General features: G+C 40.1%; 1 protein-coding gene across 1 annotated transcript in view; it reads left to right on the top strand.

Moving 5' to 3' along the window:
• Positions 1-18983, top strand: part of LOC144475690 (putative receptor-type tyrosine-protein phosphatase mosPTP-1) — a 784928-nt gene that overhangs the window by 274628 nt on the left and 491317 nt on the right. The window lies entirely within an intron of this gene.

Below are 18983 nucleotides of genomic sequence, written 5' to 3'. Positions count from 1 at the left end.
TCATCTATCGCATTTTTCGACAAAATCTTGAATTCTAGTCAAGTAATCCCGTAAGTCGTCAATTATGTTCATACTGGTTACTTCGTAATTGATTTCTGTGTTAAATCATTAACAGTTCAATGAACACAATGTCAATGCGTCAATCGTAATGAATATAACGTGATTTGACCGAAGAATGAAAACCCTCAAAAGAACAAAACTTTTTCACATTCTATGAAAAAGTAATTTTTATATTAAAATTTTCTCTATAATTCTTTTACACAGCTATAGAAGTCTTACAAATGTCTACAAAAATTTATCAACTTGATGAAGTATTTATGTTCATTGATCGTTTGACAACACTCGATTGTATATTCTACTTTAAATGCAACGATATAATTATTAAAAAAAATGCTGAAATAGTATTGATAGGTGTATGAACTTAGTAAAATATCTTGTTTACAAAAATATTATTCCGCGGATTAAATAACGATAATTTCTAATCAATAGTTACGTATTCGCCGTGTTTCTCACTTACGATTAAGATTGTCATTACATATTCTTTCGTTACTATTATGTATTCATCGTTCTGATTGTTATTCTAACACCCTGCTACCTAATTACTGTTACTACTATTATTATTATTATCTTGATCATTACTTTCATGATTAATATTATTATAACTAGAATTATCCTGCTATTATCATCACAAGTATTATTATAATTATTATTCTTAGAGCTTCCAGATATAATTACTGTTACAATAAGTTATTAACGTGAATTAAATGCCATTGACCGCGGCCAACGACTTGCAAAAATCCGATCGGTTCTGGGATCCTTTCTATCTCCTCCTACGCTACGACTAGGTTACCTGTCCTTAGCACCTGAGTTTTCCTCGAGAACGAACTCGGCGATTCCCATCAACCTGAGCAAAATAACCAGGCTGTCCAATAATAAAACAAGGCACCGAAAGTCCTATGCGACTGAGTAATTTCTTTATACCTACGGTTCGCAAAACAAAATTGTTACGAATCATTATGTAATACAATACATTTCGCGTATAGAATTTGCACAACTTTGAAGCTGTCTCTGAAAATCTAATGATGGAAAGCTTGTGTACGAATTAGTGTTGATAGTAGCGCCGCGCGGCATCCTTTGTACGGTAGCATATGCAGGATAAAAGATCCGACGATTGGGGAACGTGGTTAGAAGAGCCAATTAGTTTTCAGTACCTTTGTCGATTCAACCAAATTACACGTCCTTCTACTTACGAACGCATCGAGACCTCCACTTTCATTGTTATTTGACGACCGGGTGAAAAATGCACGATGTATTCGTGTCATCGGGCCACTGTGCTTAATCCCCGATGCGTATCAGAATTCACCTGCATCGATCCCATGTGAACCGATGCTTCATTTCAACCGCGACACTCGTCGTCTTCATTAACTCAAAATGTTTCATCTGCCTCTGACCCGATTGGCATACACTATATTCGAGTCAAATGGCTTTATGGCGCGCACGCGAATCCCTGCCTTTGACGACTGTTACAGCTTTGCAAAGCCGAAACAGATGATTATGGCCCCCGTCGGTTAGAACATTTTATTGTCGTGATCCGGGTGAAGAAATGTTCCACAGTTATAATAATAATAATAACTATATTTATTATGAGTTATTCGTTCACTCGTAACAGCAGTAAATATGGAGACTTCTTGAAGATTCAACGTGGTACATTCGTAAAATACACGGTCCGTTCTGAGTGCCCCTGGGGTTTTTCGGGGTCTTTATATATTTTATCGTAAACCGAAGAAGTGGAGGGGGAGATGACTAGCCCTTGGATATGGGGTGACTAATTTAAGTTCTGCTTGGGTTTTGGACGGGTGGCGGATAGAGAAGTGACGCATTAGTCACTAGGTGATTCTCATAACTAGCTGAGTAATCAGCTGGGTATCTAACATTATGGCGACCGTTCGACATGCCCGAGTCGAACACAGGCTGCACGCGACCGTCATCGATGAGATGATTACCTGCGATCCGTGATATAAGCCGCACGAAACAATGGGATCGAATTTTCATTGAGAGACTCCGACACTTTGCTTCAAAATATTACGATCATAGAAATTAATGAGAAAACTTTTTTTATCTAGATGATTAGAATAAATCTTTCTAGGTTATATGTTCCTTCCGCAACATTAAGTGGTAGCAGGTGCATATACGTGCAGGGATTATTATTTGGAAATCCCACGAAACTCCGTGGTAATATAACTAACGGCAACGAACAACGTTGGGAACAATAAAAGTAACGGTAACAGTTTATTAATGACAATGTACAGCCACCTCCTATGACTTAAACAACAACAACGACGACTATGCTTAACAGCGACAACGCAACAACTATACCCACGACTACAACTACGACAATGCATAACTTTTCAGGGCGACAGTTCTCTCACGAATGCCTAGATCTTTCTCATCGGCCCTTCCGCCCTTATAGTCTTTTCTCTCACTATGTCACCATTCTCTTTCTCTTGCATACTCTCTTTCACACACTGCGTATCATTGTTGCGCATTCGCTCCCTTTCTTTCCTTATTACTCTCTCACTCGTTGACGCTTTGCCTTTTGGCAATACGTCCACGCAATACTTCGTGGAACATATACAATGATCTCAGATCACTCGAAATCACCCAAACACTCTGTAAACATCCGTCTTATTCATTCTGTATTTTATGACTCGTATTCTCAAACATTCTACCTTTTATACTCGGAAGAAACCCCACATACTTATCTTTCGATTTGTCACGTGTCCATGATTCTTGATCCAAAATTATACAATTTAGTGTAATTCTAGTTTTCAAGTCGTTACAAACTTAAATTCCAATTTAATTCTTAGTCTGTTAGAAATCAATGTCAATAAATTGTATAGAACTGCCAATTTTATAATGCTTAGCTGTTCAATATTTCATAAGACATATCGGCATATGATACTTCTAATCAGGGATTCATACTTTGGTCGCGGTTATGCAAATTTTTAATTAGATTTGAAAATGGATTTGTCACTGCGATTGGAGAACTTTAGTGACACAATGACTGACATAACCAATCGGTGAGATACGAACGAAAATCCATTTCCTGCGTGTTAACGAATCACGGAGAAGTCGATAGTTAGAAATATCGATGGCACTTTGTTCCCAATACCGATAATCATCGTTTGCAGGTGAAAGTATAGCCGCCGCGCAGTTTGATCGAAAACAATCCGGCAGAGCGCTAATTCAAATCGTTGTGCCCTTTCCACGCGCGTGGACAAGTTATGCGCGCGGCTTAATACACTAGAAAAGCTAATTCGAAAGCAGCGCGCACGCATTAAATCAGCTCCGCTTCATCACAAATCATTCCGTCGTGGGAATTTTTCATTCCCGCTTGGCATTTTCAGCGCAAGTCGTTTTTCCAGTTATCAACGACCAAAAAAAAAACGTACGAAAAAATATTGCTACACAGTGTACGACCGATACGTTCGATGCGAAAGTGTCGTATAAATCCATTAGAGTGGGCGCGTGTCAACGAAGTAGAGCAAAAAAAAAGGAGGACCGAGAAAAACACGCGTGTCCCGCTTGTGTATCGTTTTTCAGGCCACCAGCAGAATTCGTGCAATCGTCGGCTAGCCGAGGCTGTCATCGGAGAGGACTTGGTTCTCCATAAACGAAGTACAATACGACCGATGGTGAATCTAAACTTCCAAAAACCAACACATTTTTATCAACGGTTGTGGTATCTGAGGTGAACGGTTCGACAGGAAACTAACTGGCACATGGATAAACAATGAAACTGTAATTTGTCTAATGTCTTTGTCACTTGATATTTGCACTATTCTTCACATTGGAGTCTAAAATTTCAATTAAAATATTTTGGTTAATAAAAAGTTATTATTAAGAAAATTACAAAATTATTATTATTAACTCTTCGCGGTTGTATTAAGTTTATACAAAGGTGTCATTCTGGTGGGAATTAATCTTCGTTGAACGAACAGTAATACATAATATTATGAAGTCAAAACGGTGTTTATTAATTTTTTTTAATTTAGATGTACGTAACACTATTTTAATTTTATGTGAAACTAGAGAAATAAATAAATAGTTTTTCATAGTAAAAGTTATTAAAAATTGTATTACCGTCGAATTGTTTTAATAACGTAATAAACTTTAAGTGTGGAGTTACTAACGCAAGAATAGAGGAGAGGTAACAATCAAAATTGTATTGCCTTCGAATTGCGACCCGTTAGCTTCGCCATCAGCCATCAGCCGCACAGTGTAACAAGCCTACATTGATGATTCGATTTGACGCAATCGAACAATAAAATCTGCTTTGTTGGACTGCCTTGAGTCAACACTTTGTTTCTTTACGGCAGAACGATCATGTTTGTTGGACAAGCCCGTTTACACGAGATTGAGCGACCTCGAAACGCCTCGAATCATAATTATCACGGATAGGTTTGACCTGTCTCATAAGTCTGTACATTGGGCGAGACACGCAACCGTAATATACACATACATATTCCGGCTATAAGGTAAAACATCGCGTGTAAGAATTTAATAGAATTGCAAATTATGCATTAATTGAGCCATAGAATAGAGAATTAATGTATCTATCAGAGAAGTCTCGTTGAAACAAATTTAATAGACTCCAAAAACTAAGGCAATTAAAAATATTACTAATTAGAAGAATTACTGATACGAACTTTATCTTCAGTATGAGAAACGTGTCATATTGATGAAAAATAGTGAGAACATATTGAAGAAAATTATGTATGAATTTTGCAATACGATAATTTTTTTACAACCTCAAAAATGAAGGTAGAAAAATTAATTGTTACATAATTTGATTCTCAGTAAAAAAATACTACAGAAGTATATTTTTTAAAACTTTTATTTGGAAAATTGCTAATATAATTGATTTTCAGCTGCATGCCCCTGACTCACCTTACGCATAATTTAAAGCATTGAATAGAAAATTGAAAAACGTTAGCGACACTTATTTCGTAATTATTGACAAACTCCTTCGTATTTTGCGATTTCTTTTAAAATAAACTATGAAAATAAGAATTCACATGAAACTGAACGGTTTGAGTGTTATTGTATAACTTAACCGACTAATTTAAACACGAAATTTCCTGGCTTTTCGCTCGGATAGAATTGTTTGCGTGTTATAAATGTTTGATAAGACCGGAAGATAAATAGACGGGCAGAGCAATCGGCGAATGAAGCATTTTTCTGACAAAAAATGAAGAAAAACGACAACGAGCAGCACCCGTAGCCATTTTGCGAGCGTGATACATGCCGCAATTTCCTAAGTCGAGATAATAGTTCCGCGTAAAATTGCTCGCTGAAAGCCGCGTGACCGGCTCCCAAGACAAATCTAAGAGACGGTTAAACACGAAGCCATCGGGGCGGACCTCCATTTGTACGAAACGAAGAGGGGTGGCTCCATTTGTTTTGTCTTGGCCGAATGATCCATTAGCGGAAGCGTTGGCCATTGGTATCTCACGAACGGTATCTCACGATTCTAGATTCGTTTTTCAAAATAACTACGAAACAGATGATCATCCGATCAGGGATACATTCGACAGATTCTGGGAAAACTATTCTCAATAACCGATGATGTTTTTTTTTACTTTCAGTCAAATTAATAGCAATTAGACCCGTGACAAAGCAAAGATATCAACATTTACGAAGCAACAACAGTTGTGCAATGGTTTCAAAAGTTTGTTCTACAGCTCGGTTTAACTGTGAGCAAAATGAGATTCTCGACTACAATCCAAGAACTGGGCATCTTCGAGCCTCTAGCTCTTGGAAATTATTATTCGTTATGAATAATAATTTCGAACTCGTTAAGAGGTACAAGATCAAGTCCGAAAGTTCCCACGAAATGGAAGTGATTTAACACTAAACATACCGAACACTGGAAAGGACTGGATTGTCTTATCTTGTATAAGTTATAAGATTGCATTTATTTAAACTCTTTGTAATCTCGATAAAACAATTTAGTCAATAATTTTGTATAAGTAGTATACCAATAATTCTAGAATATAAAATTCTGAATTGGTAATTTGATAATACGTTTAGTGTTAACCCTTTGTGGTCGTACACCCACTATCGACCACCACAGCTATCTATTTATTTTTTAAGTTTTACATACAATAAAAACATATTATTGCATTACATATAACTGAATTTTAATGTAGCATTAATAAATTTCTCTTCTGCTTTTTAATTTTAAACATTACGTATTACTCCAACGAAAATTAATTGAAACTAATGTATAAAACATCTATTTTAAGTAATGAAACTGCAACTACGTAGCGGATAATATAACAAGTATTTTAAACTCTAAATGTTCCAGTCAAATTTAGTTCGTTCGAATATGCTGCACTAAAAATAAATTTTGATAAATAGTATCAACGTCATGTGACTGACGTGTGAATATGTATAGCGTGGCAAATGAAAGCTACTATGTATTCCAAAAACAAAGTGGATACATCAGAAATTGAGCAGCCAATGGGTGTCTGCCGAGTGCTTTACTAGCATCGCCAGTAGATTTATCAGAGTAGTCGCAGCTCCGCAACAAAGTTCTCGGTTATTTAAAGAGTAGAACCGCTTCGAATCCAATTCCAGCTGTAGAAAACGCTATATATCGTTGGCCCCTAAAACAACACGCTAATAGAGTCAACGGGCGAGTCTTGTCTCCGTTCGTTCCTCACGAGGAACGCAGAGCCAGGGACGTATCGAATCGCTGGAGCATCTAAAGTCAGTGATTTACATCGCTCGTGAGGGTGGCCCTGGCTACACTCTAAGAGGGTAAGCGCTAATTAAATGGGAGGTAATTAACGAGGCAGCCTGACCGAGCGGCCAATTAAACCGAGAGAAGTTTACGTATTGCCGGCCCGGACGATTCTCGAATCGCTCATAGATCTAAGGTGAGCCCGCGCACTCACGCACGCGCAAATTCGTGCACCTTCCGAGAACGACGCGTGGCCTCGTGACTACCGATACGAATCTGTCCGTGATTGATGGGCCGATTCGCTCGCGACCCAACATCTGTCACGAACCTTCGATTCCTGTTCTTATCGGGCTTAGATCGTTCCCTAGATCATAATGTGTCCTGCTGTAGGAAACGATTGCCGCCCTATTGGCATTGCTCTGCCCGGGTAGCACGTTAGGATAGCATCGCCACTTTCTCTCTCTCTCTCTCTCCCCCCCCCCCCCCTCTCTCTCGTTCGCTTGTCACTGTTGTGGCGCAATGGAGGCATTCCTAATGATCGTAAATTGGCATTCGCAGTTGACGGTCATTACTAATGGCGCATTATTCACTAATTCATGGAAGCCTTAGACAATACGCGTACAATTTTGTAAAATCGTACTATTTCTTTAGAAAAACAAAGGATTGTCTTGACATCTCCTCTACGTTTCCGCTTATAAAAGAATTAGTGACATCAGATTACGCGTCTTATCGCCTACGCGGCCTTAGGTTTTTATGCCATGTTAGCTACAAGAATAGTAGTACAATGTATGTACAATAGTTGTCAGAAACTTTTTTTTGCATTTTTAATATTTAAGAAAATACTGGTACACTGCAGGTTCCCATTCTATATTTTGTTACAGGTATGCGTATCTCGTACAGAAAATCGTGGTCTGATCACGATCACGGCGTCGACAATGTCTCAATTCTCTACCCAAACATCTGCTAACACATTGAACGCCACGCGAATGACGGTTAGTTCACGCTGTGTTTGACCAAGGGATCACGAGAATTAAATTAAACTCTAACCGTGGATTGAACTCTACGTTTCGTGAATTGGAAACTTTACACGTACGCTACGTAAATACATTACTTTTTCTACTTTGACGTTAACGTGTGGACTTGTGATCCTGACTATCTAGCTAGTTATCGCGAGCAAAGGGTTGCAAGTCATCCAATCGCTAGATACAACTATCTGCTACCGTCGGCTCGCAGTAGCAAAGCCGAAGCACAAAACAAGGTGTACGCCGAGAGATATGTAGAAAGACCAAACAAATTCGAGAGTAGAAATGACAGGACTATGCGGATGAGAGCATAGGGAAAAGGGCCTGCCCAATTTTGCGGTCGCGTCGCTACGAATACACATTGACGCGAGCGTGCCTGCATAACGAGAAAAAGCGGAACGCCAGAATGGAAAGGAAAAAAGGGGTTGAATGCTTCTCTGAATATCACAGGCTATGCTCGCGACAACTTTAACGAATTTCGGGCAGGAACTTTTTAAAAAATTGTTCCTTCGGAAAAGGAGGTCTCGCGTTCGCGCGGCGATATGCGGATTACTCGCATGGCTCGTTCTCCGAGCGAGTTTCGAGCAAACACTTGAACATGAAGAAGGCCGGAGACTCGAGCCACCGGGTAACAACGCTTTCTCTGAAATAATGACATTCTGGAAGCTGCCGCTCAAGCCCTGTATACTCGGTTGCAGTCACGAAATCGCTTTAAACACAGTCAGACCTGTCGGACGAACGATCTAAACACAGATATGGGGACCCTGCTTGCGGCGTTTCTTTTGCTTTCCCGCGACGCAGTTCCTCTAGATTTGCATTAAATTTACCGAGACTGCCTCTGAAAACGTCTAACGGGGGTGGTCCATTCAAATTGGTCTACATTCGAAGTGTTCCTTGTTCGAGGAAGAGAAATGGACTTTGCTGAGACAGATCATTTTGATTTGTCCGAAAGGGTGAGTCGGTTGGTAGAAAAAGGCAAAAAAACAGACTGGCGCTCACTTCAACTGTTTTCCAGCGTGTTCTAATGTTTCCGCCGAAGCAGACATCGTCCCTCGCTCGCACGTGCACACACACACACACGCGCGCGCGCGCGTTCAAACAGATTACGGAATTGTTCAAAGAGAATAATTCTGTGGTTTCTAGGAAGAACGCTTAGAATCCGAATCACTAATTCTTCGTTCAAGCACGAGCATTGCACAATTAATAGAAAAAAAACTATTTATCGTTGTAATCGAATAATAAAAATTGCTGTCGTCGGCATAAAAAGATTTAAGAAATAATACAATAATTTTAAATTTGTACAAAACACAAAAAGAAATGTGAAATCATTGATTATTAGTAAATATCTAAAACATTTCACAGTGATTGACCCATTCATTAGGACAGTCATAAAAACACTCCGCAATCATTTTTGACGTGCTGAAATATTCTATTTATCAATAAAAATTCGAATGCATAATGAATAACAATATCTTTGAACATAACAGTACTTGCAGTTAACAATAGCATAAAGGCATGTTAATCTAAACAATGGTGTTGATTTAGTAACCCCGTATGAATCAGAAGCGTATACTTAGACATTCCTAGAGTTGCAGCATCAATAGCCATTTTTTTACCGATTATTGCATATTTATTATGTAAATTATTGTACTATTAGCAGTGTTTCAGGTAGTATTACTTTTTTTAATTTATAGAATTTTTCTTCACTGTGTTTCAACTTAAAATTTAAATTGCAACTTGTGACATTTTATATATATATAATTTAATATTTATCGCATAAGATATATTAGATTTTTTAGTCTTTTGTCTTGTTTAATTTGTCATTAAAAGATTTAATATAATTAATCGGATAAGATAACTGAGGTGCCGCAATTGGTTAAAATTCCTGCAGACGAATGTATTCATTGGCTCGGTACTTGCAAGATTATTTTATTTGTATAAAAATAGAAAGAATGTAGGTCATGGTCGAGCTACTTTCTTGAATAACGAATAACTCTGCAAACGACAGGTTGGATCCATTGAAACGTAGCGCGAATGTTTCTGATTTACTGCTTCTCGGTTCCAACGAAGTAGCACTTAAATCATCAGCACCCACGAGCTAGGCGTCGGCTGCAGTAATTTTTATATCCCAAGGAACAATATCAGAGGCCGTGACACGGGTTCCTCGACGTAACAACGCAGCAATATCCTGGTTGCACCCCCAGTGCCACCACTCTCCCAGATACAATATTCTTCTCCTCGGCGCGCAGCTCGTGTCTCCGACAATTACCGATCGTATAGACTCTATCGTGGCTCGGTGTCCCATTCAACGAATTTTTCTAAGCGGAATAACGAGGAGCCGGGCCGGCGCAATGGCGGCTAACAGCGTGAAAATTGGCGGAACGGGTCGTTTCGTTCGAAATTCCCACGGGAGGATTGTCACGCAGCCGCGTCGCACGAACGATCCGGGATTATCGCCGGCTGCCAGAGACAACGGGGGAGAAAGCGTCACGTTGAAACGCGGAAAACCGGTCGGGGACGGGGGTTAAGAGGACAAGGGTAGGGACAAGCACCGCGAGCAGAACAAAGAAACCAAACGAAGCGTAAACGACATAGGTGACGAGAACAAAAATCGCGGACCCGCGAACCCAAATAAAGCCACGAACCGTGGAAAGAGCAAACCACGATACGTTTTCTGTTGTCATATTGCCTGCGTTTTCAGTACAATCTATCAACGACGGATTAGTATAGGAGATCCAAGAACAATGGTTGAAAGTTAAACATGCTCGTGTCGAACAATCTTCCGCAAACCATTCGCACCTTTTATATACTAATTGTGATTGGCTATTTTAACGCGTGTCTCGTTTTCACTACCTTATTATCCATTTTTCAAAATACAATTTAAGGTAAACATTAATACGAAGTCAAAATACATTCATTGAAAGTTGAACATACTTATGCTGTACATTCTCTTGCGTTAATCATTAATTCGATTCGCCTATCTAATTTTAATAGACAACTTCGGCGTATCATTTTTTGAAACCAATTTTCTTGTACTCTAAACACGCTTTGCACACGGCAGATCAATATGTACAAGAGATCGGAACACATTAATTGGAAATTAAGCATATCGCTACTTATGCACACCAACCAATAATCGGACAATTTTCGACATGTCTACGTTTCGTGCAAATTACCAGCATGTTATTGAGACTCTGCTCGCGACAGGTGAATACTAATAGGAATCGAGGTAAGCGAGAAGACCACTCAACTAAGCGACGCGAGGAGCAAGGGGGAAGGGCGGTGTTCGCCCACCGCACCTAATCAAGTCTATTGTTCAGCGCGAACCTCAGCCAATAATAAGTAAAGGTCTGGAATGAAAATAATTTGAAGAGGCTAGTTTGTTTAGAATTGGTCAGCCTCGAGTCCCTCGTCCCTTGGAAATTGGGAATAATGGGAAGGGACCGTTTCTACCAATAAGGAAACGCGTTTACCCTACTTCTGTGAGGGCGTTAATATGGATGGGTTGATGGGAATCAGCCTTACATTTTTCTCTGCGACATCTTTTGAGCAACGGAGAGTACAATCTTGAAAAGTGAACCCAACGATTGGTAAGTTTGAGCGGGGTGGGGCTGAAAGAAATTGGGGTAAATCTAAAAGCGAGGCGTGGCGAGGGGCGTGGAGAGTCGCCGGCGTAACCAGAGCCAGAAAAGCGAAAGCAATTAAGATAGTTACTTGGTTATGGGACAAAAAGGCTAGGCAGAACGAAGGTAGGAAGGTAATTACCGTGGTAACGGCCTTGCCGCGGCCCCCGCACAACCGTATCCCGCGGAGCGTGCTAGCTTCTGGGGAAATTAGTGCTGGAAAAATTCATGCCCGCAGAAGATTTGCGTAAATTAATTTACGGCCGCGTAACCGGTCGACCGAACGCCGCGGTAAAGCGGGCGAAATTCAATTTCTCGATGAGCCGAGGGCCTCCTTTCGGTCGAGAGTGACCCGGAAGGACGATCGGTAATTGTGCAGAGTTCATTTTCGAGCAGCTCCTTTGCGTTCGCTCGGTCTCTCCACGAACCACCGTCCCCGAGCGGAATGAAATAAAAAGACCGGCGAGCGGCGAACTTCCGACGATGTTGCTGGATCGCGAAATTTCCTCGTGAAATCGAGCGTATAATAGTCGCGAGCTTCGATACGAGAAGCGTTATAGAATCAGGCTTGTAGTTGCAATTACAACGAAACCGGATTAGTCGTAACGACGAAAGAAAAGGAAAATCGTCGCCTCTTTTCCCTATTTTCTCTCGCTTCTTTTTGCCCTGTTCCCTACTCGACAGGCTGAAAGCAGTCCTCCCCGAGGCTCTCGCGTCGCCGTCGTCGCTTCTCTTTTAATTTATTTGCATCACCGGAAAGGCCGATGTAAACACCGTGACCCGACAACGACGCGCGACACGGCAACGGCAACTAATGCCTCAAACTTCGGCGCGAAGCTCGTTGGTTCCCCGTTCCCGCGGAACCGAGGGGTCTCTCTCTTTTTCTGTTTTTATGGAATATACTGCAACGCGCACGTGACTCTATCGTGCCCGCGGCCCCATAAACGAGGAGTTACGTCGAGCACGCGGTATCTTCGGAATGACAGCTTTAACTGCGTTTAATTACGCCGACCACTCGCGCTCGTTTTTCGCGAACACACCGTGACCCAACTGTTTCCAGTTTCCGCCGAGGTTAAATTTCAATCCGACGCGATTCCGCGGCTTAAAAATACCGGCTCCCCCTATTCAATTAAACCACGACCTTGTTAAAGGTCTGACGCTTCTTCTTCGGGAAGCATTTGCATAACGCCCCTATTCTCCCGGCCTCGAGATTATACGAACCATCGTTTGACTCCGTGGACGCAACGTAATTATTCGCTGACGATACCTGGCCAAACGATCGATGGAAATTTTCAGAGGCTTTATTAAAGCGGTCGGACAAAAATGGGTAACAGGATACCGACGCTGTGATTCTACCAAGACGCCAACCAATACCAAGTAGAGAATTTCATGTTAATTCATTTAGTGAAATCAAGAAATTCGATATATTTTAAGAGTGACATTTATCAGATAAATTTATCTTTGCAATCATTACTTAATTTCTCTGAAAATCCTTGCCTATGGTATTGCTAATGGAACGTAGCTTAAATTTTCAAGACTTGCGAAATATTTAAAACATGATAACTTACTTATTCGATAGTACACCGGAACTACTTAAGATATTTAGAATAATCGTGCAGTTTAAACGAACTTAATTTCATATCAGTGTTACAAAATTATTGTTATATTCTATAAGAATTTAACAGTGAACCGATAGTAGCAAAACTGATGCACCCCAAAATATCTACATGGAAACTTCTCTTTTTATTGGAAAAATGTTATTATAAACAAAGTAATTTTAAAGTGAAATTGCACGAATACGTAAAAATATCCGAGACAGGAATAGTCGATAAAAGCGTGTTATCCAATTAAACAATTCCGATATCTGGGAATGCCGGATTGCAGAAAAATCGTAATTTGTTTCCAGCCAATCTAATACGAAACGTCACTGAATCTGTCTTTGAATATATCCGGTTTTCTCGAAGTTAAACAGTGGCAAAGATTTACGTTACGATCCAATATTCCTTAATAGAACTGACCCAGACTAAAGCTGTATTTCTAAGTAAATGTGGAATATATCAGACACGGGCCGGGTCGATGTTTGAAAAAAATAGACACTCTGAAAATGACGAGCTTGTGAAGCTGAGATTCTTCGGTAGCCGAGACGAGAGGATGCAGCCTAATAACGCAGCGTCAGTGGCGCGAAAACGGCCGCGCGAACGTTTTACGGCGCACTTCCGTGCAAGTTCAAAGAGTAACGAGCGGTGTTAACGTTCGACTCGGTTACAGGGTAGTTCATAAAGCGTCGGCATTTCTTTGCCGCGACGGTGTACCGTGTGCAGATTGCCGTTGCCCTCGTCGAATAATCGAGGACCGCGAGTACGTTTTCTCGCGCGTAGCCGAGTGTCAAGCTGCTAGCTAGCTCTCACGCTATCAACTGCCGCTGCGAAACTTTTTACATTATGTTAACTTGTGCGCGAAATGGCCTTCCGTGGACCGTGAACTAGATGAACGTCAGCCTGACAGAAACTTTCCTCCGCCCACTTTTGACGACGTGATCCTTCGGCAGAAGCTGTTCCTTGTTTATGCCTGTCTCGTCCGTTCAAACTGCCTCAGCTTTGCGGCTAAAGCGTGTCTTATGAAATAAGATGCCCCGCGTTGACCTTCTCTGCGTTCTCGAAATTGTTTCCAGATTAAGGGATATCGTGATACATCCTATTCAACTTGCACCTTGCGGGTTATTTTTCCTAGAGAAAATCCTGTTTGCGAACTCTGTTTACAAACATGTACAAGCGTTTACAGTTGTGGATCTATAAAATTGATCTAAAGATCACAAATATAGTAGCCAATTATTTCGACATAGATTAACTTAATTAGGATTATAACAATTCAATTTGACTAAAAAATGTCGATATGGAAATATGAAGGGGGACGAAAATTGTCACTGCAATCTTCCTTCTTCACAGTGATCTGTCGGCATTATTTTCGCGCTTAACACTCGTGCTTAAGCGGTCAATCACTGTATACGTTACCCTAGAAAGTTTTCGCAATAGATTAACCAAAAAGTTTATGCGTTCTCGAAGTTAGATGTTCCAAAGTGCATCTAATTTCAGTCTGCTTGTGTAAAGTAGATATCAGTTTGACAGGTAACATTTTTACCTGAAATTATCGTAAAAAATTTTGGACATCCAGTTCAGTTAGTAAGTTTGGCAAACTTTCGACACATTATGTTAATTTATTTCATAAAAGGCAAAAAACGCCACATGAGTATGTAAGAAGATCTGTAAGATGGGAAATGGCATTCGTAACAACGTATAATCCATAATTGAGCATTTGTATATAAAAAATTGTATTTCTATATATAAAAAGATCAGAGATGTTAGTCGCAAGCAGTAACAAGCAGATAATAAAAAGGATATACCATAGAACCGTTGTTACAGCAAGCAAGTTTCACTAAAGTCAGCAAGCCTGCCAAGAAATCGATTAGCGTGCATAAACAAAGTGTAACTCAATCTTCCGTAATGGAAAAATGATCTAAGAAGACACCGACATGGTGAATCTTTAGGGAAAGGCGACACAGGCTGGTAAAAACTAGCAGTTTCAGCACCTCTCCATCCTCGTAGTTCCGAACTAGTTTGAAGCCACGGGACACTTTGAAAATCGATGGTTCCCTCCCATCTGTTTCTCTCGGCAGAACCGTACAGATTCGTTGTGTCGAAACGTTCCCTATTCAATAAGCAGCGCCGATGTCGTTTTTCGAAACAAGCTCCCACTGGATGGCCGTATATTCCGCTCGTTTTATGATCAGCAGAACTAGGAAGCTGATGGGTTTGCCAAAGTTATAATGCAAGCGATGAAATTATGGTAAGGTCCTGGTGAAATTTCCATCGTAACTTCTGGCCCGAACTACGGAATCGATGCAAAATGCAGGATGATCAAAGTTCGAGACCGTAGAAGCATGGATGGTCACTGATCGACGCCGCCCGCTAACGAAAATCAGTCCGCATCGTTGGGAAAGAGAATTGAACGGATACATACATGGTGGTCGAGTGGCCACGGCGACAAGTGGGCTAAGCCGAAAGTTGACTAGTGAGAAAGAGAGAGAGAGAGAGAGAGAGAGAGAGAGATTTGGCGAACTTGCGCTTTATACGTATGAATACGTACACATGTATTGAATGTTCATTGTGGATCGAATCACTTCATGAATCACGTTGCAATGACCTTTCGGTTTGAAGAATGTGATTCTCTGCGATCGAACCAGTCACATCTGCTTGGTGAATACGATTCTTCTTCGTTAGCACCGTTCACTTTTTTTATACGGACAACCGCTGCACGGGCCGATGATTCAATTGAGACCTCCGACATTGACAAGAATCGTTCATCAAAATAATGTTCAATCGAGGGAGGCAACATAGACAAACTTTATTCTGCACTCTAATTCCATTCATCGTCACTGACAGTTCAAGTGTACAGACCTAACATGCTTAATAGAGGATCAAAAACTGTCACTGTCACTTTTAGACATCTTCGCTCCAACAACGTGTTTTTGTAAATTCTTTGTATTCTATTTTTGCAGCTAACTAAATGTATTATTTAAAAGCTTGGTGTAAATGAATATACATCGAACAGAGAAAATAATGTTTACGATACTTTTTCTTACATGGATACAGAATGTTCCCCTCTGAAACAGATCTTCTAATGCCTTAACCCTTTCGGTACGAGCACTCTGTCCGCCATAACACACGTTTTTCGTCACACCGAAAATTGCCGCCGCACAAGACCAGTCCTCCTTTGTAAGAAGATATCTCCTAAGCGTTAAATAAAAACTGTGCTTAATAAAGCGTAATTTTTTGACAAAAGTGTTGCTTGTAGTTTAAGAGATATTTATGTAAAATTCTGTTATGTAATGTGGTATAAACTATTACATTAAAACAGGTCTTTCGTCAAACCAGGAAAGTTACACAGAATCTCTTAAAGCGTCAAACCTCTACGATCGTCCAACATTCAATGCACTCCTCTTTTGCAAAATCGCTCGTCTTCTTCCGGTCTCTCTCTCTCTATCTCTCTTACACATATTCATCCTTTTCACTTTCTTTTAATAACATTCATACACATTCGTACTCATTCGTCTCATTCTACAAACATTTATCTCTACACACTCTCATTATACTACAGTAACGAGATCAAGAAACCAAATAGGGCTCCATTTTCTTAATTTATAGTTTCAATAAGTCGTAGCTTTTTACTTTTCTATTGTAAGATATGAACGAATATAATTTACAGTCTACCACTTCTGCTTCTTAAATTAAGAAAGGACCTACCTCAAATGTAATTTAATATTGGAGAAATAATGAAATGAGTCAAATATATATCGTAATAACTGTTCTCATTATGGTAAATGGATATACCTAATCAAATTATTATAACAAATGATAAAATTAATGTTCAGTAAGAACATTAATATTAAAATTGATATAAATAGGTAAATTCCACTCCCAAATTTATTTGAAATAATTCGTAAAATTGTGCAGGCAAATAAAAAATAACACTCCGGTTGAATGTATTCTGGGGTAATTATAGTGTTCAGTGGAATGATAATTCAGGAAAAAATTGAAACGCGATTATTATTGTCTGTAGTAGCATTTGAACTCGAATAGGAAGGCTTTCTAGAAACTCTTGTATAAAAATCAATCATCGACAACTTGATGCACCGGCATAGATGTTAGAATTTCATTGCCCGGATTGTAGGCGGACGTCGTTCTACACAACAATGCGCATCACATCGCGCGTGGTTCCGTTGAATAAAATATCGAATTGCCTACAGATTGGCGAGAGCCGCGTTCGGCAACTCGCGAAATATCAATACTGGCGCACCAGTTTCGATAATTATACAATGCTTCTTATCGATAATGCCAGGACTCGAACTCGAGAAACCACGAACAGAAATAATCGACCGACGCGTCGTTGTTGTTGCAACAGTTAATTGAAGTGAATTCGTGTATAGGAGAGTGCTTACCTAGAACGAGGTGCTATGGTCGGCAAGAAACTAACCGTGACGTCAGGAACGTGGATACAAGAAGCCCCAATTCATTGGATTAATACGACTGGGAAACTACTAATACTCCTGCAAACATTTTATTCATTTATACAAAATCGTTATCGATTCCTCTAGAAAGAATAACATCTATTTATAATTTTATTAAATATACATATTTTATAACATACATTATAAATATCTTTATGTTTTTTAAGCTCCTGCTGATGCTTCTTTATCGTGTTACATCGATTTGCAATATATTTATCCGCATTTGCCCAATTTCAGTAGCTTGTAATTGCTTTTTCGCTTACATTATTAATTATAACACATTAATAACCATCGCTGAATATTATATAATTAACGTTTCATTAACGATTTTGTTCCATACCATTTTAAACATGAGACAATCAAAATAATTAAATTATCGACTGACTGCATACGGAAAACAAACGAAATACCCGGTTTGGGGGAGGGGTGTTGATGCGAGAGCATATTTACTTCGTTACTATATAAAACGCATCATTGAATTTTCGTGCAACCTCTGAAACCACAGTCGGAGGGATGAAATAGCTTTGATGACATTTTCATAGACATAAATGACAATAATAACAAATGAACGCATAATCGTAGTAATTTTTAATCGTAATTTTTTTCACCGCCATTCACAAAATGCCGGCATTTTCTTACACTGTCTGTAGAAACGATACGGTTAAAAATCATATATTTTTAAGCGATGGTTATATCATTTTTGGTTAAAATTATCTCAGTTCGGTAAAAATTATAATTCAATTTATTTAGGATTAAAAGAACACGAATCAATTACTTTCGTCATTTGGTGATTGTTTGCGAAATGACGCGAATTATCGTCATGCGGAGGAATACGTGTTAATAGACAAATGCAAAATCGTCGTCATCGGCGTCTCCGTTGATCTATCCGAATTAAAAAATTCGAAACATTTGTTAACCATTATCCGCGTCTGCATCAAAATCCGAATCGCAATTCATCGCGCTTACCCCACGCCGTCGGAGTCGTTCCAGAAAGTCATCCTTGACAATGCAGTTAGTTCAACGACCTCTTCGTAGCACCCTTCCCCCGAGAGTTTCATTCAAAATTACCCCGTAATGCGAGACTCCGAGTGGCAGGAGCACTTGAAACCTCTCCGCCCAAGAAACTGGCGTCATCGTCGTTTGATCCGTCCCATTGCATCTAATCACTTTCGAGTATCCCCCGTTAGTCGGTGCCTCGAACAAAACGTCCGACGACTCGTGAATCGGAATCTAGAAAATCTCTAGCGGACATCACGAGGCGCCGTGACGATCGTGGAAACTGCCGTATCGTATTTCGCGCGATCACGTGCGCGCAACGAGCTACGAGGATCCGCGTTAATCAATAATCCTGCCGATTCCGCGAATCCCGCGAATCCGGGGACGACACGGTGTAACACGGTGGTCGTAAGAGGATCGTTGAACCGACCGGAAAACCGTCGAGCTCGTTTTATCTAGCCCCCCAGCGGAATGGTCCTGACGCAGGCAGATCGTGCGGATCCCCGTGTCCACGTTGAGAGCCCGGTCCG

This window comes from Augochlora pura, chromosome 10, assembly GCF_028453695.1.
Source record: "Augochlora pura isolate Apur16 chromosome 10, APUR_v2.2.1, whole genome shotgun sequence".
Lineage (NCBI taxonomy): Eukaryota > Metazoa > Arthropoda > Insecta > Hymenoptera > Halictidae > Augochlora > Augochlora pura.
This window is presented reverse-complemented; position numbering and strand designations above follow the sequence as displayed.